At 34.4% G+C, this 21,978-nt stretch overlaps 1 protein-coding gene across 2 annotated transcripts in view; it reads left to right on the plus strand.

Annotated features, from left to right (window-relative positions):
- The window catches only part of LOC110374099 (acetylcholinesterase), a 67,692-nt gene that overhangs the window by 4,352 nt on the left and 41,362 nt on the right, over positions 1–21,978 (plus strand). The window contains exon 1 of one of the 2 annotated variants that reach the window (XM_021331691.3): positions 20,434–20,632. The exons of the other annotated variant lie outside the window; for it this stretch is intronic. The gene's annotated coding sequence lies outside the window, so the exon portion shown is untranslated. Of the gene's footprint in view, positions 1–20,433; positions 20,633–21,978 lie in introns of those variants that run through there. 2 annotated transcript variants of the gene reach the window in all.

The following is a 21,978-nucleotide window of genomic DNA, read 5'->3' on the forward strand; positions in this document are numbered from 1 at the left end:
GATTGTACCTTTATGTTGTACTTACTATTCAGTAAATAATCGTCTGTAAAACATTTTAGAGAAATAAAATTAATGAATTAGGTACTAAACCTTAACGTCTTTTTTTAATAAAGTGGCCATGATATGCCATTGAAACTGACTTATTTCTGACAAGAATGTCTCCTTCTTAACAAATCATTTTCAATAGAAATGAGGCATAACTTTAATGACACCCATTTTGATAGCAAATATTTTGTTTCATGTTCACGCAACTAGATTTTAAACTGAACCTAAAATCCTTCATAATTTTAGGACTATTTGGAAATTCTACTCTAGTCGAAAATCAATCAGGCCAACCGCCAATTTTGTTAATAACCTTTAGGTATAAAATAGCGGCAATTGTTTTCCTAGATATTACCTACCTACGTACCTACTACATCAAAGCTATGAGTTATAGGAGCAGTAAGTAATTAAAACTGCGGTCAGAAACAATAAATAATATAAAAAGTAAGTATAGCCGTTTGTGCAAACAAATCATTATCACTTCGTTGTTCTATATTCTGTTATTTTATTAGACAGTCCCCCAAGCCTTGTGGTTTGACAAGATCGCGTGACATGTAAATTAGCTTTAAAAAGTTTAAGTTTCATGGGCGTTTTAGTAGCGGTAAATAGAAAAAAATTATTATCAAATGTCTAAGTATAAATGATACAAATAATTTTGCGTTTAAAGGCTTATTTATGACAATTTTTCGGTAACTTGCATTGAGCTTCTGTCTTCTTCACGCGCTCCAGAAAACAAATGCATTTTTTCAAAGTAAAACAACTATTATTAAAAAAAAACTTCAGATAATGACTGTATAAATAATGTTCCCTATATTTCGCGTCGGTTTTAATCACACGTAATTAAAATAAATGCAGCTTAAAGAGATACATTTCAAGTAAGAATAATGAACGTAGACGGCATAATGTGAAGGAATTAAATATTCGTAGGTGTTGTGGCAAAGGAAACCAAACACCTGAGGGTTTTAGGTTTATTTCATCTTCACTTAATGAAAGGTTTTTTTACTTTTGTTCGTTAATTATCTTCTAATCTAGAATGAAAAGAATATAGAGACTTTTATGGCTCAGTCATCAAATATAAGTACTTGAGCCTTCAAATTGAATGTTCTTAATAATTTACCGTTACCAGGTGCTCTTTAAGTCGTTTGTAAAAGTCATTAATCTCAGCACCCCGAGTTTTAATAAGATGATAATTGTCTTGAGCTATAGATAATAAAATAACTCATACAACTTTGTAATTTAGAGCTCAAATGGTATGAATAATGGTTTTTGTTCGAGAAGAAAACTTTGCTTTTACTGATGACAGATTTTCATGAAATATATGCTTCAATACTTCAGTGTTAAGTGTTCCAAGTAATGGTTGTGTCTCGTACAGCCTCGTAATGACTTCGTAGAATTTGAATTGACGACCCTAGAGGTAAAATAATGATTGCTAGATGTAAGTCGTGGTTTCACCCGCGTTTCAGGGTAACTTCATTACGTACCTGGTAAAAATATAACTTTTGACATGTTTCCCAATATTGAAAGAACTTTTCAAGACGGTTTAGCTGTTTTGAGGCCTGACAAACAGTCAAAAGAACTACTTTTTTGCAGACTAAAAATCAATTTTCATTTTGTACATTTCTCAATCTCATCTCTCGTCTTTTACGTAATCACTTGTCATGTAACTTTTATTTTCTTATAAAACTACTTTTTAGCGCGTGAGACTTATCTGATATTTTTTTTTAGTTTCTAGTGAGAGTTTTACTACAAGAAAAAACTTAATGATTTTTTCATGTGATTCTCTCTTTGACATATAAGTACTTACACAAAACGTTTACTAATCATTCAAGTCAAACTTATTTACTACACATGATTTCTGCCTTTTAAATAAGTTTGAAAAGCTAACGCTTTAGAATAGAATAGAATTTTATTTTGCAAGTATGGGTAAAGGTTTTAAAATATAATAAAGCTTACCACATTTTGCAATTCGGCATGCAAACATAACACTATTGATAGTCATACATATACGGTCATATATATATATCTACAATGTACATAGACGGGATCAATTAAATTACGCTATACAACCACATAACTTTATCACACAGATCTATGTGAAATAGACTTAGCAAAGATGTCAAATAGTTTCAGTGATTTACAATAACAGTTGTAGCAAGGTTCACAATTTACGGCTGTGGTTATCTTACCCCTGATAAATTCTCAACTTATGTGATTGTTGTGTTGTTTTATAGGATCGCAGTTTTTGTTTTGACAAACGATTTTACTACTGTTTCTTACGTTTTGTGTAGTGGTAGTGGAATGCTTATTAATGTTTTTCATGTTTAATCGTTATGATGGTCACCTTAAAGATCTTTGTCTGTTAATCAATGGCATTGAAAAGTAGATAGTAAATTGCACTTAAAACTAAAGATATGTAGGTGTTTATCCTTTACAAAAATAATACATAGGTAATAAAGTAGAAGAATAAACCTTCAAATAAAATATGGCGTGCCAATATAAAACACAGGAACTATAACTTAATATAATAATTAATACTCCCTTTTATCTATTAATTTTATTGATTCCTTAAAGATCAACGCTCGCTTACTTCTGGGGAATTTACCGCAACAATAATTCATCTCATGATCTTAATTTTACGACTTGCTTTCCATTGTTTATAGGTACAGCGCATACGACTTTAGACGTCACTAAGCTTTAACCAACTAGTGTGTTTAGTATAAATGTTAATTCCCCAATAACGGATATTTCCAGTAGATTATTGGTTCCCCAAAACTCCCCTTTATCGGTGACATCGGTATTCTATTTTCGCGTCACCTTTACTTCAGTCCCGAAATAAGTATGTGACGGAAAATCAAATGCTGGTTGACCGGTCAAATGTTCAACAACTTGCCTTCGGGTCGCAAAAGATGGAATCGGTGGACGTTTCAGTTTTACCGCATTTTCACGAGTATGAAATAACGTGCGATACCAAGAATTCGTATGCGAGCCGTACCTTAGTTGGTTTTGGAGGCCATGCAAATATTTCAAGGACCGTATGATTGTCTGACGACTTTAAAAACGTCCAAACGTTGTGACTGTACTATGTTGATATGGATTTACCTTCTCTCTTGTTCTTTGATCTTGAAATATTTGTTACAAAAAAAAAATCTACAGCATTAATTTTAAACCCAAATCTTTATAACAGGATCTCTTTTTAAAGCCGATAAAACAATACAGGAAATTAATCTACTGCAATTAGATGTCGATTACTCTCCAAAGACATTGTCCATACCATTGTAGAGTCATCCAACAGATTCCATATGACGTGTTGGACAAGATAATCAATATTACGAGGGGTGGCGCAACTGGGCCCATATTAACAACTAAAAGCTTCCATCCCACAATTTATTAGCTACCCATAACCTCTTATATTTCCACTTCAAGCTCTCTTATCCTATTAGTGTCTTTTGAGTTACGCAGTCAATAACAAAAGACGCTCGATGTCGTGCAGAAAAATAAGTAATTTTATCGGCGAACAACATCGTATTGTTGTGAAATTCTCTTATTACTGCGATTGCCGCAGTATTGTTAGTACCCTCTGTTTCTTAGAAAACTATTTGTCCTCCAAGAAAAGTTTATGTTTTATCAAGGAAACATAAAGAATCAAACAAGAGTGGATACTTGGGATAACATTTCTTATAGACATAATATGTGAAGGTATTTATTACTTTGTTTGGGTTCAAGAATTAATGTATTTTATTACCTTTCTGGAGACAGTCACCTAAACGGCATTCATGAGTCAAAGTAAATTAATGTCTGTGGCTTTCCTAGTACCAGTTTTTAACAGAAATTAGAAACATTAAAATTAATTTAAAGTACCTAGTAAAATTATTATTCATAAAATTGGTTACAAAAATGATATGTGCGACATTTGATGACAAGGAAACTGCCATCAAACTTCGCACCGCAATTTTCGTCGTAAGACAACTACAGGAAGCACGCTTGCGATAATTTCCTCTTCAACTTGAACTAATGGAACAGCACTCAATTGGACTCCCATTATAGTTCTGAGAACGTCATATCGACGCACTATAATGGCTACAAGGTCACGATAAACTCCACTGTAGCATATTAATGTTGCAGAAATCAATTCCTTACGGATTATTGGCCACATAAATTATTTCGAACAATCCCTTGAAATATGCAAATTATAAGCCTAATTGCATTTACAAATGCGATTCATTTATTACGGTTAGTTATGGGTCAAAAGGGTTAATGGCAGATAATTGGAAGATTTATGGTTAAATATTGTGTTACTAATGGGTAATTGAAACATTGTGATAAATCACTATAGATCTTTATTATCTATCTACATGATATTATTATAATCATCACTGTATATACATATTTATTACAGTGAATTGTGTTAGTCTGTGCACAAAGTGGAAACGAATAAAGAGAATGTTCTGTAGAAATTAATATCTAGCTTGCCAACAATAGCTCGGAACGCGTTAAAGGAACTAATCCAATATACGGTGCACTCAGTAATTTTCTTCAATAGATATTTATTTTACAAGAAATTCTACTATTCCGATTTCCGTAGCTATCAGAGATTTCTTTTTCCTATCGTGTAATGAGGTTAGGAAATACGGAGTGGCTAACGTAGGTAATTTGTAGCGACGACGCCCAGCTAGCCCGGAAGGCTATTCTTTTAGAAATCTTTGGTCCGGAAAATGTGTTATCAATTTTTGTAATATAAAAATTGTTATGAGCTTTTGTTTATATACATAGTTATATATCTTTTACTCGAGCCGTTTAGGTCCTCCTAATTCTTTATAAAAAATAGGTTGCTATCTTATTTTCTTGGAGTTTTCTAATGCAGGAAAATATATTAGGGTAACTTAATGAATATCATACAAACACAGCTACCATTCGCTCATATAATTATAGGTGTGAAATCTATATCATGCCTCCCCACACGAAACTCAATGAACCGCAGCGATTGTGGAGCCGTCGAGCTCCGGAAACTACACTTACCGTAACGTTTCATTAATTCATATTGTATTGATATATTCATCATGGATTGCTTGGTATTACTGGCAATAGGAGCTTTTAATTATTGTTTTTGATTCTGACCTATTTTTTTGTTTAGAGCTGGGGTTGTTGGTTTTCTTTTATCATTTGCATTTATCGTAGATTTTGTAAATTTTAAAGAATAATAGTTCAAACGGGAACGGGGTTTAAATGCTGTTTGAATCTTGTTTCGAAAATTCGTTTAAAAATGTATTTCATGAGGAACACCAAAGAAATATTTAAGGAAGCCTAACTTCATGTGGTTACCTAACATGCCCCAAGGAATTATGCATATTTAAAGAGACGCGTCCGTAATGCATTTTGTATTACTTATGACATAAGTTTGTGAACTCGTACAAAACAACGAGTACATTATCCATTCACGTGGAGGGACGCCTTTTGTTTTCAGCGTTATGCTGTTGTTGAACATTTTTAAGCTGTGCGATTACGAAGGTAGTTTCCTGGCACGCGTTTATTTTGGCGTTACAAAGACCGGGCTTAGTAACGCAGCGACGATGATCTAATATGATATGCCCTTTACATATTTCAAAGTCGCTGACAGGATTAAGATATAACTATGTCCGAAGTCTAAAAATAGGCGGCCTATTTCTTGTCGTGTAAAAGGAGACTAAAGGATTTTACCAGGTGACTGGGCAGAGCGTTCACCGATAATGTCACACAGGGAATTATTGAAAAATGCTTTTGTTGGAGGTCAGTGACTTTATGATGAAGGAAAGGGAAGAATGGGTTGCGAAAGTATAAAGGTTTCAAGTCGTACAAAGCCCTGGCATGACAAGAGGGGTTTTTTGCTTGTTAGGGTGCCAGTAATGTTCAAATAAGCATTGAATTAAATCAAAACCAACGTAGTTGACATGAACTGAAATGCATAAGAAAGTATGAAACAACTCTTTAATAAGCTTACTTACAGATTAAATTGGTAAGCATTAAGCAAGTCGTTAACGTATAAGTATGCCTAATATTTAATTTAATATGGTACCTTTTCAACATTTCTTACATCAAAAGTTAACAAGTATCCGGCCCACATAAAATAAAAATCCAGTCCTGCGTACTCAAGTATTCAGGAATTTTCCGTTTTTCTCTTCATGAGTAGTGTGTATTCAGTTACAATGTGTACGAATGTTCTCGTCGAATTAACTGGCAGGATGCAATGCAATGTGTGTCTGCATAGTAAATACTGTAACTACGGTAGGTGAAGTGGATTTGTTTTTGAGGTTTAGTAAAATCTAGAATAATCTGGAATGAGTTGATGTGACTTTCAGGGATTAATATTATTTAATCAAATTATTATTTTAGTTCGTGAAAAACGTGATTGGTAAGTGGTCAAGAGTACGCGAGCGCTATAGCCTCATGCGCGTACTTGCGCCCGAAAGTGTCTCGAGGAGCCATAATGTTTGGCAAGGACTATACCAATTAGTTCATATATATCGATGATACCAATGAATTAGGCAGAGACAAATACCATAAAATGTCGATCGTAAATCCTGAGAAAAGGATTCATGTTGGCTGCTACTAGTTACACACAAGACATTATACTTCCTAAATACGAGACGTCCTACTTTATCTGTGGTACAATTAAAAATGTCACTGTCATTAGTCATGTCAATGTCATCTTACACGTGCTTGTTCCTTTTCAAGGACAAATGAATAATACATTAATAAATGGTACGGTAATCAGTGGGGAAGTATGAGGAGTTACGCTTTTAATAATCTTAATGTATGTTTGAGTTATACAGCTAAGATTACACAAACGCAAACTGAACATTAAAATCAGTAATGGTCCTCACAGGTGCACTTTTTATTTATTGGCGTTAAACCTCAGTCAGAAATTAATTTGAGTATCACTAAAGTCGTACACACCAACAAGAGTTCGTATCCAAATACAAATATGCACTATTATTTCAACAGAAACTAAAAAAATAATCGTATAAACTAATACCTAACCCAAATATTTACTTATAAAACCGCTATACCCGACAGTGAGGGATCAATATCTAAGCATAAATGATTAATATTTGTCATTATTTGTATTTAATTCACTTCACTTTCTTAAAAAATATATCAAATTGAAATAATGTTTATCATACACAATTAATCAACATAATTAATTACTTACACTATTATTGTTATTGTTTAATTGCTCTCATAAATAAGCTTATGCGACGCGAATTTTAATTATACCATCAAACCAAATGAACTCGTTTACGTATCTGTCATATATTAAAACGCAGTAAGTGACAACCTCATACTAACACACTGATTAGTTGGCATTATAATCAAGTTGAAATAATGGACGCCCCACTTGACAGTGGCGACGTAATATAAAATTAATTATTAGCTGTTGAAAAGCGACAAATTATTTCAGGGTTTGTTGTGTTGATAAATGAGCTGTAGACAATAATTTTACTGTCTTGTCCTGTATACAGTGGACAAGCAGGATAAAATCGGAATTAAAACCGTCCCTAGAGTTCTTTTCGTTTTTCAAATAACCGATTTAAATAAATGAAGAACGTGTTGTTCTAAACACAAATCGCAATTTCCTCCCACATACTCGAAAATAAGTTCTTATAGATAGTTCAACTCAGATTTGCGCGCGGCCCTATGTGTGCGTCGGCTTGTAAATATACAACTTTCATTCGTGTGACAGTGACGTCGTCCGAGCATGACGTGTTCTTATCAGTTTTTCTTATGGGTACAGTCGTTTACGAAAATACTAGTTATTCGCGGAGAAATTATTAAGAAGTCAGATAAAGCGTTTCAAAAAATAAAACGACATTCAAAGCTTTTTATTATTAAATATAGTTTTTCATTATTTTTTCATACGTCTTTTCAAATTGACATTGACAGTATCTAAGAATTGAATACTCCTTAAGTACATATTTTCTAGCTAGGGGTACGTGGACAATAAATAAAAGTGTGGACTAAGAACGTAAAAAGAGGTAGGTATAATCTAGTATAATAATGTAAACAAAATGTGTGGGGAATTTTAAAAAGTTATATTGCTTCGCATAATGTCGACCAAAATAACAAAATAATGAAACTCATAAATGAACGTTTAAGTCAAATTGATGAAGGAATGTGGCGTAATACTTGTCGACATGTACAAAAGAAAAAAGAAGAATACTATAGACATTTTGACATTGGAGTCAGAATTTATAATTCTCCTTGGAGAGTAGCGAATCCGAAAATTCATCATTTGATTTTTCAAATAGCGATTCATAATCATTATAAATAAATAAACATTAAATTACGTAATAACTGTTTTTCTTTAAACCCCCGTATACAACCCCTAAATAACTGTATTGTACCCGACTGTACCTCTTGTCACGCACACAAAGTTACTGTATATGTACAAGGGTTACCCACACATAAGGCCGCGCGCACAACTGAGTTGAACTTACTATACATAATTTACGAAGACAATCTGATTTTTGTAGCCGATGAACCAGTCTTGCAGATACTCAATCTTGAAGAACAAATTAAATATAAAAACCCAATATCTCTTGTAGGTACCTACAAATGCCCTCAAAAAGTCAATCTTACGTCAGGTGAAGTTTGGCCCGCCTACGCTCCAAAAAGTACTGGGACCGGGACTCGAGATTCGAGATTACGTAAAATGGTGATAGATTCCGTGCGATTCCCCGGGGGCTGTTCGAGGTTCTTATGAAGAAGTATTAACTCGCCGAGGAACTCTGTTTAAGTGGCTCATTTAGAGAAAAAGGTTTGTAGTATTAGGGTAATAAACAACACATGTATAAAAGATATACGGTTCCGAAAGCAGTTTCGAATTCCAAAGTAGATGTTTGCATTTTATTTTAATGTTACGTACGTACTTACGTTCGTGTGACTGAATGATGAGTTTTATTCAAATAGTTGGATTTGGATGTTTCCCTTAAATAAATAAGATAGTAATCGAAAAACGGTTTGAAAAAATTTTATGTCCGTAATAGTCAATTTTGCGGTTTATACAGAACTTCACAGAACATAAACGATAAATTGTCTTCTGGTCAAAGACTATTTGGACAAACACACTGTACTACATAGAATACTTAGTAAAAGTAGGCGTATCAGATGAGTCTGGTATAATTCTCAGAAAAAATGTACATAGGAGAGATGTCTTTCACATAAAAAGAACTCGATAAGCATTCCGTCCACGAAAGAGGGGTTGGGACGAGTGGGTCTTGGAGTCAGAATTAAGTGTGATTTATTACTTTTATGAGCCACTGGTAGCCCCCGACCGCCTTATTTGCGTGAGTGAGTGATCTACTTTTACGATGGCTAGTTTTGACTGATGCTTTCTTCACTGTCATTCGTTCAATCACGTAATGAGCTAAAGAGCTTGGGTGATAAAGATCAGTGTGTAAATGAATTAAATGGAAATAAACAGTTTTTAAAACTATGAAATATCAAAACTTAATTAAAATCTTCGAATTCTATTACAAGTGGATCTAATGAAAATCATTTAGGCTTCCTAAACGACATATCATTTGTATTTAAAACAGAGTCGTAATTTGTAGGTATCAAAGCGAAATTGTTTTCCATTATTGAAAATGTTTTGTTATCATGGATCTCGAGCCATCGAGCCCTCCTCAGGTATAATAATAATGGGCACGCAACCTGGGCTCAGTTTTCACTTCTTTACTTATCTACCTTTTGCAGACTGAATACAATAATGGCTATAACATTAAAAGATATAAGCTCTGAAAGAAATGTCGGAAATAATATTTAATTTGTACTGAAGGCAGAACACTTGACCTAATTCGTTTTGATGAAAATACTGTAAACATTTGATGGGGAAATGTTGAAAATTAATTATCAAACAAACGTGAACTTGTAACGTAGGTGTACCAATCAGAATTTTATTTGATTGTTTTTTATAAAAGAGGAAAACATGTTAGGATATTTATCCTGTTTTATAAGTCAGAACACTTTGAAGACAAAACAATAAACAATATTATATTTCAATAACTTTCCTGTTAGTAGACAAATCTATTACCTTTTTTATTCGTTATTTATGTATCAATTGCGGCGTAGGAGTACTGATCGAAGTTGAGTATCAGATCATTTTGTAGGTGTTTGTATTTATTTGGTCTCGAACTAAAAGATAATGTTATATGATAGTTATCAAACGCTCCTGTCTACGAAGTTTGTACTTTTGTAGGTACAAAGATTGCTGTCTAGTGCTTGTAAAAGTTTTAGAGGTTGTTTAAGAATTTAATGAGTTAACGCGATAAGGTCTTAAAGATGTGACGGCCGATTCGCCACTCGCCAAAAGTCTTGGTAAGATTCATTATTTATTTTTGGTTATTATTTATGTGGTTTTATACAGACCGCCTCAGATAAAGATTTTGCAAAGATTCCATGATTTGTGGGCATCATTTATATTCCTGCCACTCAAAAGTCCCTGTAATTATTGATTGATTGATCGGTAGTTAGAAAAACCTACTTAGAACTTTGAAAAAAAGTAAAATAAAAAATAGAGTTTACAAAAAGAATTATTAGGTACATTACTTTGGGGATGTAACTTGTCGCCTGAAAATATTCTTTTATCGTAAAATGCAATTTCAACGTCGATATTGATTCCGTGATTATCATATTTTATAAGGTTATTGTGAGGGGATGACTTCACAATCCCCATATGAATTTGAATTGAGAACAAAATGTAATATGATTACGTAATACGTTGCTATATTTCGTGTGCAAAGAATACCAAATTATGTAGCATTTTTATAGAATGCCAGTACCTTTTTCGATAAATAATCAGCATCACAACGTTATGTCAGCATCAATGGATTAAAAAAAATAAAAACCGGCCAAGCGCGAGTCGGAGTCGCGCACGAAGGGTTCCGTAGCATTATTGAGCAAAAATAGCAAAAAAATCACGTTTATTGTATGGGAGCCAACCAAAATATTTATTTTATTCTAGTTTTCAGTATTTCTTGTTATAGCGGCAACAGAAATACACCATCTGTGAAAATTTCAACTCTCTAACTATCACGGTTCATGAGATACAGCCTGGTGACAGATGGACGGACGTTTTACTCTGTGGGTACGGAACCCTAAAAAGAACGAACAATATGAAATTAATTCCCGAATATTTCGGGGTGGTAAGCGACGTATGCCGTTTTGCCGGTAAATACGGTTTCTGTGTAATCGTTTATATTTTACAAACTCCGTTTGTTTCGTCGGTACATGAATTAAATTTTCCCCAACGGAAAACGTGTGCTGTGTGTAGTGCTTTGTTGTTAAGTAACTAAGTTACAAGTTCGGTAGCTTTATGTTCAACTTTAGCTTATGAACGTTTACTGCAAAAATATTATCTAATTCTGTTGTTATTATGCGTGTATGTTAAATTATTAGCTTGTTTATCCTGATGTTAATGGCTGTTTTTTTAATCATATCCATTTTTTATCTTATACATAATATCCTGCATGCATGGATTGCAAGTAGATATCATTGTAAGCAAATCAAATCTTCTAAGAAAATAATTAATACAATAAAACGTAAAATGTAAATGTGGAATTTTGGAAGGAAAATTTCGTATTCTGCTGTAAAATTCCACGTCAATATCAATTTATATCAAACATTGACCACTCTCGCTTTTGTTTCGTCAAAAGTGCCTCAAAATGTATGATATCGATACTTCACTCCGATTAAATCGATTACCAGACTGTCAACATTCCCTCTTTGCATGTCAACACGACCAAACGTAGGTACCCTATTTTTTATCCCAATGAAAACTCTTTTCACGGATACAAACAACCTTTTTTGCCACGAATGTAAAACATTTACGCAAACCAGATACGGTACGATTAAATCTGGTTATAGAAATACATATAAGTAGAAATATTGTGTATTGTAATAGCCTTTGAATTTTAAGCTATTGTTCTTCCCCACTTTTGTGTTAGGTTATTCATTGGTCTTCTTTTTGTTAGAGAATTAGGGCGGGTTATAACTGCCTGTTGCTAGCTGAGGTATATGTGAACTATGCTGTGTGCGAGTGTACTAAAGCGTTAAGTGAAAATGCCATATTATTCAAATTGAATTATTGTGTTCGGCATTTGAATTTTATTATTAGTTGGGGTTGGAGCTAGACTGGGCAGCATAAAGGCGTATTTTATTGAGCCTTTCAAAATATAATTGGGTATATTTAACACCTTTTTTTTTTTTCCGACGTCAAAAATCATCAAATGACCCCTCCCGCTGTGGGTTAGCAGCGGTGAGTGTCAGACTCTTACTGACTAAAAACCGTCGTGTTCCTTCATAGGCCTTTTATGTACCAGGGCCGCGGTATCTCTTTCGAACAACCCGCAGCCCCGGCAGGCCTTGGCCCTGCTGGGCCCCGCTGGGGTTGCTGACATCTCTTTGAGGAGCGCGTGGAACAACGCACGCCGTCGACACGGGTCTGTCGTCTAAGTAGACAGAGGGACGATGAGCCACCCGAACTCACCGCCCACAGACCCACGCCTACGGTGGCCGGGAGTCATCTCGCGACACCCGGCGCCCATGATGTCTACCTGGTCCAGCGCGGCGGCCGGGATGAGAGGTGCGAACTCTCTGGCGTTCCGCCTCCTCCTTCTCGAGCATGACCGCTTCGCAGAAGGAGGCGACGGCATCCCATTCCCTCTCGCCCCGGACCATGGCCTGAACCAGGGCCGGACGCGAGAGGTCGCCGCCGCCCAAAGCCTCGACGAGGACCCGGCGGTGCCCTTCCCATGCGGGGCACACCTGGACTGTGTGGTCCACCGTGTCCTCGGGGCTGTCCGCACAATGGTGACACCCGGGCGCCTCCTCACGACCGATTCGGTGCAGGTACCTCCCGAAACAACCGTGTCCGGTGAGGACCTGCGTCATGCGGTACGTGAGGGCGCCGTGACTCCTCCCGAGCCACTCCTCAAAGAGGGGACTTACCGCCGCCTCCTCCTCTTTTTCGTTCACACTTTTTTTTTGTAAAATTACATTATTATTCTTTCATTTAATTACACATTTTCAACAATAATGACCCGCTTTTGACATAATTTAAGGACCATTCATTAAAACGATATTTTAACACCCCATTTTTAGATAGCATAGCGCATTTGCAGTTAATTTTGTATAATACATGTAATGTCCTAATTGCTTCTCAAATGGGAATTCACGAAACTTTGAGCGTTACATTATAACCAAGTATACCCACAGTATTCTCTTGACACGTAATTTGATTCAACCTCTATTCACATGCATTAAACTACCACAGCGGCTCATAAACTAATAAAGCAGTAAATTATAACATGTTTAGCTACACAATAGTTCCCGTGTCGTGACTATGGGACACAACTCATGCCGGCACGATGTAACTCTACAACTCAGTACCGAACTACCCTATTAATGTCAAGGGAACATTTATCAAGGTCGAATTATAACCGTATCGTTTGTTAATTTTATCGCGATATATTTGCTCGGTATTATTTACAGTTTTTCGGTATCGGTAGTAGTGCTCGGTAATGATAATTGAAATTAATTATGGTGGTAATAGGTAATAAAGTTTGTTTATTGCGTCGCAATCGGTTGTCGATGTTTTTGGTTGGCATAGATTATTGCATTTTCGATCATTTATCGGATTTTTATTTAGATTTAAATTTGACAGAGACATAGGAAAATAAATGGGGATACCCAGGCAAAATACTGCCCAGGGATACTTTTTGAAGTCAGTTCAAACTAGACAATTATACCTACAAGTTATCATAAAATATGAAGTTTAAGTACTTCTCATATATATTTTTTATAATCTTGTAAATAAGTGTGTGGTATTTTCAATACTTTTTTGTAACATTATATACCCAAAATAAAAACCTTAAATTAGAGTAATCGCATCAACTTTAATTCGTGGGGGTTGCGCAAATTGTTACGTATAACCGATAATGAAACACTACTAACATATTATTACTTGGCCATTTTCTGAGGTTTTTTACCTAGCCATATAAAAACGATTATATTGGCATTAGAAGGTGTTTAAGTTGTGCTTCGTTGCTAACCAGAATTAAGTTTTTTACTTGTAATGTAAATTGTAGGCACTTAATTCTAAGTAATGTAGAGGTATATTAGTTGCTTTTTATTTATTAGAAATAATCATTTTCAAACTATTGTTAAAAGCAAAGAAAGTTTAAATTATCAGGGGTAGATGTTTATTTTCAATATATATTTTTACGATGTAAGACATCCATCCAAATGTTCCATAAAAAACTCGCCAGAAATAGATTCCCAAAAAAAAACTTTTCAGTACTTAACCTATACCCAACTCGGTATGCATTTGACATGACATTTAAATACAGAAACACGTTTCACAAACGCTTGAGCCCAAAAAGTTTAGAGCGAACGTGTAAAAGCTGCTAAAATTTCCCGCCTATTAGAACATAGCTCGGGAAAGAGGAAAAAAGAAAATGGCAGCATTTAACAATCTATCAAGCATGGTAATAGTGATAAATACTAGTGACTGCCAGTACTTTCATAATAGTGTGATCATAAAAAGGTTTATTATGAAAAGAGGTGATAAAGTTTTATTTTTATTCTATGTTTTTTTCTATAGAGCTCCAACAAAATGCAGTGACAAACAAATCGGACTAGCTCTTGATTGAATATTAATCTCTCGGTCTTAAAGATTCATGATTCCGTGAATATTAAAACACAATAGTTGGCAGGTACATTAGTATTGCGAATTAAACATTACTCCAAACTTAAGACCTACTATTTTCAGTGTTCAGACTTAGTTTGTAATAGAACAGACGTCTCATTGGGAATACGAAAGCTACTAGCCTTGTACTTTAGTAATCAAAGATATTATTCGAGAGAATTTCAGATTGGCACAAATAAGACTGGTACTCGACGGTACGGTACAGGAAAAAAACTGTCCATTACAGCTTTGTGCTGAAGTACCTCTTTGTTTTATGTGTGAAGTTCCTGAACTGCAAAACTAATTACCGAACTCACTCTGAATTCGCTGGCATCCACATTATCACTGTCAAACTCTATTTGCAGCAGCTTTCATTACATATAGCGTAGTAGCTTCGAGAGAGATTTTTTATAAAGCACCGCTTTTAGAAAGGCATAATTTACTTTTACGTATTCAGTAAACATTTTCTTTAAGATACTGTTATAGTATTAAGATAAGCAGTGAGTAGGACCCTTCAAAGATCGTGATAGGAATTTTATATTCCCTTACAACGGGACGAAAATACTAAACAGTGTACCGCGAAGGAGCCAGTCGGTACGTGATGTAACCGAGTACATATAAGGGCGGCTCGCCTATTAATTAAAGGTATTGTTGAAGTATTCATCAGTCCCCACAAGGTAACTGAGATGTATTATTAACAAAAACATAGGTAATGTATATGATGTCGCGGCCTCGTCGCCCCGGCCTTGCTGCTATTTCTAACCGAGTCAGGCTTTGAAGGACTTTTCCAGCTCAAAATATCTGATCTAAATGCAAATATGGTTATTTTCACAATGTGCATATATTGCTTTTGTTTATGCCCGAGGCTAAATGTGTGCCCATCAATATTGTTGGAAACACACCGAACTTTGGTGACGTTCGTGTATTAAAATGGTAGTTTAGAATTGTCAAAATAAATGGTTTTGTATATTTATGACCTGAAAATTTTCATGTTGTCTGGATTTGTTTTTGATTATTCAATGCAAAATGCGGCGAACACGCTATGTATTCAATACAGTGTCACCAGCCTTTTTTAACTAGTCGCTTCCAGGGCATTGGCCTCTTCTCGTCCAAAAAAAGAATGAGCATTAATTACCACACTTTCTAAAAGCAGATTGGCGATTTTTGATTTTAGGTAGCCTTAAGATGTTTTCCTTCAAATTGACCAGTCATTAGTGGCCGACATACACTTAGACAGAACATATAACTTACAAAAATAAGTTAGATATTTACTGAAAATGAAATAAACACTTTTTTACGATTTACTTCGCTCTCAATAGAGCAACATAATATCTATAAGCTATCTGGTGTGACATTATATGTACCTATTGAGAACGTAATAATCCTTAAGATTTATAGAAGCACTATCATATTCTTTAAGGATTAAGATATCATTTCAAATAGATCGACACCTCCTACGTATATTAAATTATCGTAACCAACAAAATGACGATTTTGCTTTTTTTACATAAAACGACTTATTTTTATTTCCATTTATTTATTTTTAGACATATATTTTACATTTTTAAATATTAAATATAAATGTAAAATATATGTTTAAAAATAAATAAATGGAAATAAAAATAAGTCGTTTTATGTAAAAAAAGCAAAATCGTCATTTTGTTGATTACGATAATATACGTAGGAGGTATCGAGATATTGTATAAAATACAAAACAAAATATCATATTGGAATATACTTATGTTTATTACCACACTGGTATAAATCACCCTAATGTGTGGAACATTTATTTTACTGCTGCAAAAATGTTTCAAGTTCAGGAGAGAAAGTAGTCTCTATTATTTAGTCATGATCTTGAGGCATTACATACAACATACCTACCATCGTAACGGTCGCCTTGCATTTACTCTTCTTTAAATATTACTGTTAAGGGAATTATTTATTATCATATGTTTTTCATAGATGTTTTATAAAGAAGAAAAGTTTGTATCAAAGATCGTAAATTGACTGACTAGACTTCTATCGGGGTCTAACTGAATAATACATGAGAATGCAGTGTACATTGATTTACTCAACATAATCAGACATATAGGTACCTAATGTTAAATGGAGGACCGGAGAATGTTTAGGGTCGTCTTATTAAGGTTTAGGCTGCTTTACTTATGGGAAAAACTTGAGATGTGTGTCAGGCTTTTCCAGCTAATACATTCCTGTCTTGAGCTTTTAGGTTACATCATTTTGTATTTAGCTTCCTTTTTTTCCCGTTATTTTTAGGCACTGCTTTTATATTTTTATTATTAGCTGCTTTATAGCCTGCGAGGCTAAATTTATAATGAAACTTTTTTACTAAATTGCCATCTATAAAATAAAGAGCTTACTAATGGCAACTTTATTGCTATTCATTTGTTATTTTGAAGCTATACACAGCATGACACATTTGTTAAAGTCACAACACGAAAAGTTGTTTTGTTTTTCATTGAATTTACACGACGTAGTTTATAGACATAATTTAATTTTGATTTTGACTCCTGTGGGTATAATAAGCCTATAATAGGATTATTTTATGTATCAGACTCACTGCAAATATTTGATAGGTCTTCTCAGGGCAAGGGAACATTCAATTAGTGGCTTTTGTTATGAAAATTGTGATCAAGATGACTTATTCAATCACCTTTTAAAATATATGTACACATTACAACCTAGAAAACCTTGCACCATTGTTCTCAACAACCATAAATATGTCTAACACTGAGTTCCTGACTGACCTACATTACGAAATCAATTGTAAAAATAAATAAATAATTAACTGTAGTTTCATCTGCCATCGGTACAGCACCTACTACTATCAAAGTTTTAAAAACATTTACGAAATGGTGAAAATACCTATGCGTTTCGGACTTTTTGTCAATTTGGCTCTTTTTTGACGATAAACTAATGTCGAAGGCAAACAGTGACAAGACTTTCGGACTAATGAGATCAGCATTAGTTACTAAGCTGAACGGTTTATCAATTCGGGTATTGAATACGATCGAAAAATCAAACATACTTGACGTACAAGGTAAAAAAAATATATTTTAATATCCACATAGATTTAAAAACTTAAAGATATTAATTTCAATAAAGTAATTCAAAGAAAACTTAATACGTAAAATGCTTTAATCATTTATCGTTATTGTTTAAAAACTATCAACATTATTCTCCATTAAAATAAGTGCCGTAAAATGCTTATTTTTTACTTAGAAATGACAAATGACTTTGTACTTTATACATAATCTAAGTTAAAAAAAAGTTTAAAAGCTCCGAAAATTAAGGTTGATAACTTATTTAAGGTGCAACACTCCATGGCGTTTAGAAGAAAAAGAAAAGAAATTCTTCTTAATATCGCAATAAGATGGGATTGAGACTTAGATTGAAAGTTCCAAGCGGAGTTCTATTCACGCTTTGAAAAGTAAAACTAATCTACACTGCGAAAACTTCGTAACTGACTTTGTGGCTTTTTAATGATGATCTGTTCGCACCGATCGTATCAAACTTTTAAAGATTATATCGAAACAAATACTTATGTTCTTCGTGGTCCTTACTTGCCGAAATCAATATAGTTGTGTGTACAATTACTTTAATTCTAGCTAGAGACTTATAAACTGATGACTTGATTATTCAATATTCGACTCATGAAGAACCTTATAGAGATAGTACACAAGTTTTATACCTAACATTTTCATTTACTGACAAGTTAGAACACTCATTGGCATTTTCAATCCCAGCGACAATTTTCCTCGCAATTAAAATGACTGTTTCCTCTTACCCGACTGGTGAACACCGAAAGGAGTGTAATGTATTTTTTAGTACGTTAGTATGTCGGCCAGTACGCCACTAGAGCGTCGAGAGGCGGCCCCGGATAGCGAGCGCGTGTCGTGCATAAATCAAAATTGTTTTAATTAATTTATTTGCTCTCTCGTACACCACTTATTTTTTATTTACTCGCCACTACGTAAATGCTGGAACAAAGGTCCGTTTTCCGCTTTTCATTATGTGCCTGAAATATGATTACTTGTTTCTTGATGTTTGTTTATTGTTTTGTGTTTTGGTTGAGAGAGCTGTGTTTTCGTCAGTTTATTTCATGTCGAAATGATTTGGTAGCTTTAAACTTTCGAATAGTGAAAAAATCTTATCCGAAATATCATTGAAAGAACCCTCAATATGTAGAAACCACAAATATTTTACAAAAGAAAATACTTTCTTTGTTATGATCCCCCTTTGTACCCAACTTTTAGATCATCTACGATTTACGTAGCAAGAACCACCACAATTTATTATTCAAATGACTAAATAGAGGGATGCTCGTCTCCTCTCGACATAATCCGTTAGTCGCTGCTTACGACATCAAGCAAGACAAGGGTTGACCTTTTCTCTGCAAAACGCGACAATTTTACGTAATACCTATTAGGTAACTGCTGTTTATATCTTACAATAAAATCAGAGGAAGCCTGTTTCTGATATATTTTATTGGATTTGGTCCCTAAGGATTTCGGTTGTTCTATATCTCCTCATTTTGGTGGGTTTTGGTCAGAAAAATTGATATTTGAAAGATGTTTTTTCCTCTTCACAATCTTTGAGTTGTAGTTCATGTGTTTTGGTGGTTCCTGTTCTAGCAACACCAGTTTTCGTATGGAAAACTGCTTCTAATACGTTATCTAGTGTTAGAAGTAGGTATCTATTCTGAAAATCCTCACATAAGATGCATGTTCTATAAAAACGACCAATATTATAATTGTAATTGATATCCTCTTATGTCACAGTTATTTATATAAACGAAGTGTGTCTGTAAATGAAATCAATCAGTCGAGTGAATCAATATTCCCAATTGGATTGCCACTGGAATATTATTTACTTCATACAATTATAGCAGAGTACATTACACAACAGTTACCCATTTATCATATTTATGACCTATTTTGTCATTTTTTTTTTGCACTACGACGACGAAATAGAGTGAAAAAAAGATTGCTTTTTTAATTGTAGTTATAATCAATTAAAATTTGAACAGTTGAAACTTTTCAATGTAAATTAAGTTTTCTTTCGTGACCCTATTTTAAGGCTATAAAAACTATAGGAAAGTCTTACATGCAATTATTGAAATGATTTTAGTTTTAATTGACTCGTCGAGTATTTTTATACATTTTAAATCATTTTATTATTATGTAAGTATTTCCTCTGCTAGAAAAATTGTACAATTTATTGAGTGTCACACGAACCAAAGACATTTACAAATGGATGCTCACTTGTTAACGTTTGCTCCTTTTAAAAGAAACCAGTGAACACTATTTATTTTCTCCTATTATTTCAAGAAGACTTTAGACTTGAATAAATACTGTTGCACTTAACATTTGAATATCAAAAGCCATTTATTATCTCGCGTTACATTAATTACAACGCTACGTAAGCTTAGTAAGGTCTTTGACTAACAAAAACGTCACTTAAAAAAATAAAACAAAACAAGTGGTGAGAAACTATCGATAATTCTAGTAACATCGATATATCATGAAATCAAAACTCATCGACTCAGGCGCCGCAAGCGTGGGAGCCATCCAATCACTGGCCGCACGAGTTGTAATCATGCGTCAGCGAGTAATTAGGTCAGATGATATTCATTCGCTGCGGAGTGAAGACGTCTCGTTGGTAATGAACTTGAAAGTAGAACGGGGGTGTGTCTTGCAGGCTGCAAGCTCCCAAGGCCGTCCCACCGCATAGCATTGTATTACCCACATCGATTTATCGAGCGGCGCGCGCCGGCCTCTTGCTCGCCTCCCCCACCCCAACCACCTCTTTTCCCCACTATAAGGCAGCAGACACACAGGTGAAGCGATCGCGGTAAGCGACAATATTTCTATTTTACTTATACCTATAAAAAGTTAGAAAAAGTTTACCTTTGTTTGTTTATCTGCAATGTTAGCGTTGATGGTTTTGATTAATTAGTTTAACAGTTATTAAAGTCTCGTTTTGAATCAAAAACAAATTCTGCACACGCAAACCATAATTAGTGTTATCTAACCTTGATTGCCCTTTTGTTTTAATTTTTGAACTTTTGAACTTGGAAGAGGCTCTAAGGAGCATTAAAAAATTAAAATTAAATTGCACACTCAAAAGTAAAAAAACACGTTCTATAATTTTCTGTCAGACAACGTAACATATTACTTACCAATCTTTAAAGTTTTCATACGTCTTCGCCACCATTTCATTTTTCTGGAATTTCACAAGAAAAGGTAGTAACCATTTCAGATGGGTCATCTTTTCCCTGCCAATGCTACTTACATCTGAGAAGAAAAAAATAAGTCTTAATAAAAAGTAAGGCAAGAGATATTCTCAAAACGGATTACGCGAACTTTTAGGGAAAAAGAGAAGCATCAAACTGAAAGTCAACACTGAATAATGAGCTCGTTCATTTTGCGACGTTGAAAAAATATTTGGGAGGCACTGCTTGTTTCAGACTTCGTGACGACTAACTTTAAATGGAATTATTATACTTGCTTGATAAAATCACGCTGAATAATAAAATGTACAGTAAATCAATTTCGAACAAACAAAATAAGTGTTCTTGTTTGTTCAAAATCACAAGATAAAATACCACGTTAAAAGCCTCCGATAATTTGACTTTGATAGTAGGTCTTTAGGTTGTATCTTAATTTATGTTATTAGTTTTGACTTTGAATCGAGTCCAAATATTATTCGGTTATGAAAAGCGGAGAGGCTACATAATACATAGTTCACTTAAAGTTTGATGATGGTAATAACGCTTGGCGCTTATTCACAAGAGGTTTCGTCTCGCCCCTTTAGGAGCCGAAAATTTAACAGCGATGTACGCTATATAAGTTAGAGTCACATTGTCGTTTCGTAAACTTGTAGAGGCGGGCGTCTCGGACCTCGTTAGATGGCTCGACAGTCTGCATACATAGTGAGTGTAAGTTAATTTAGCCCGTGGACTGGTCCCGCGAGAAGCCGCTACTGATCTCGACAAACGTACTTTGATATGCGCTACCGTCATACATGAAAGGAATTTATTCACAACCTTTAATGCTCAAGTTTAAGTGGTTTTCGTTTTGCATGAAGATCTTTGCTTCTTAATATCCTTTGGTTGGTTTCTTATGTAGATTATGTTTTGAAGTTTCTGTTGATGAAACTACTGTCTTATCTTATGTACTGTTTTTTTGAATGTGTAA

The sequence above is a fragment of the Helicoverpa armigera genome, chromosome 12, assembly GCF_030705265.1.
Source record: "Helicoverpa armigera isolate CAAS_96S chromosome 12, ASM3070526v1, whole genome shotgun sequence".
Lineage (NCBI taxonomy): Eukaryota > Metazoa > Arthropoda > Insecta > Lepidoptera > Noctuidae > Helicoverpa > Helicoverpa armigera.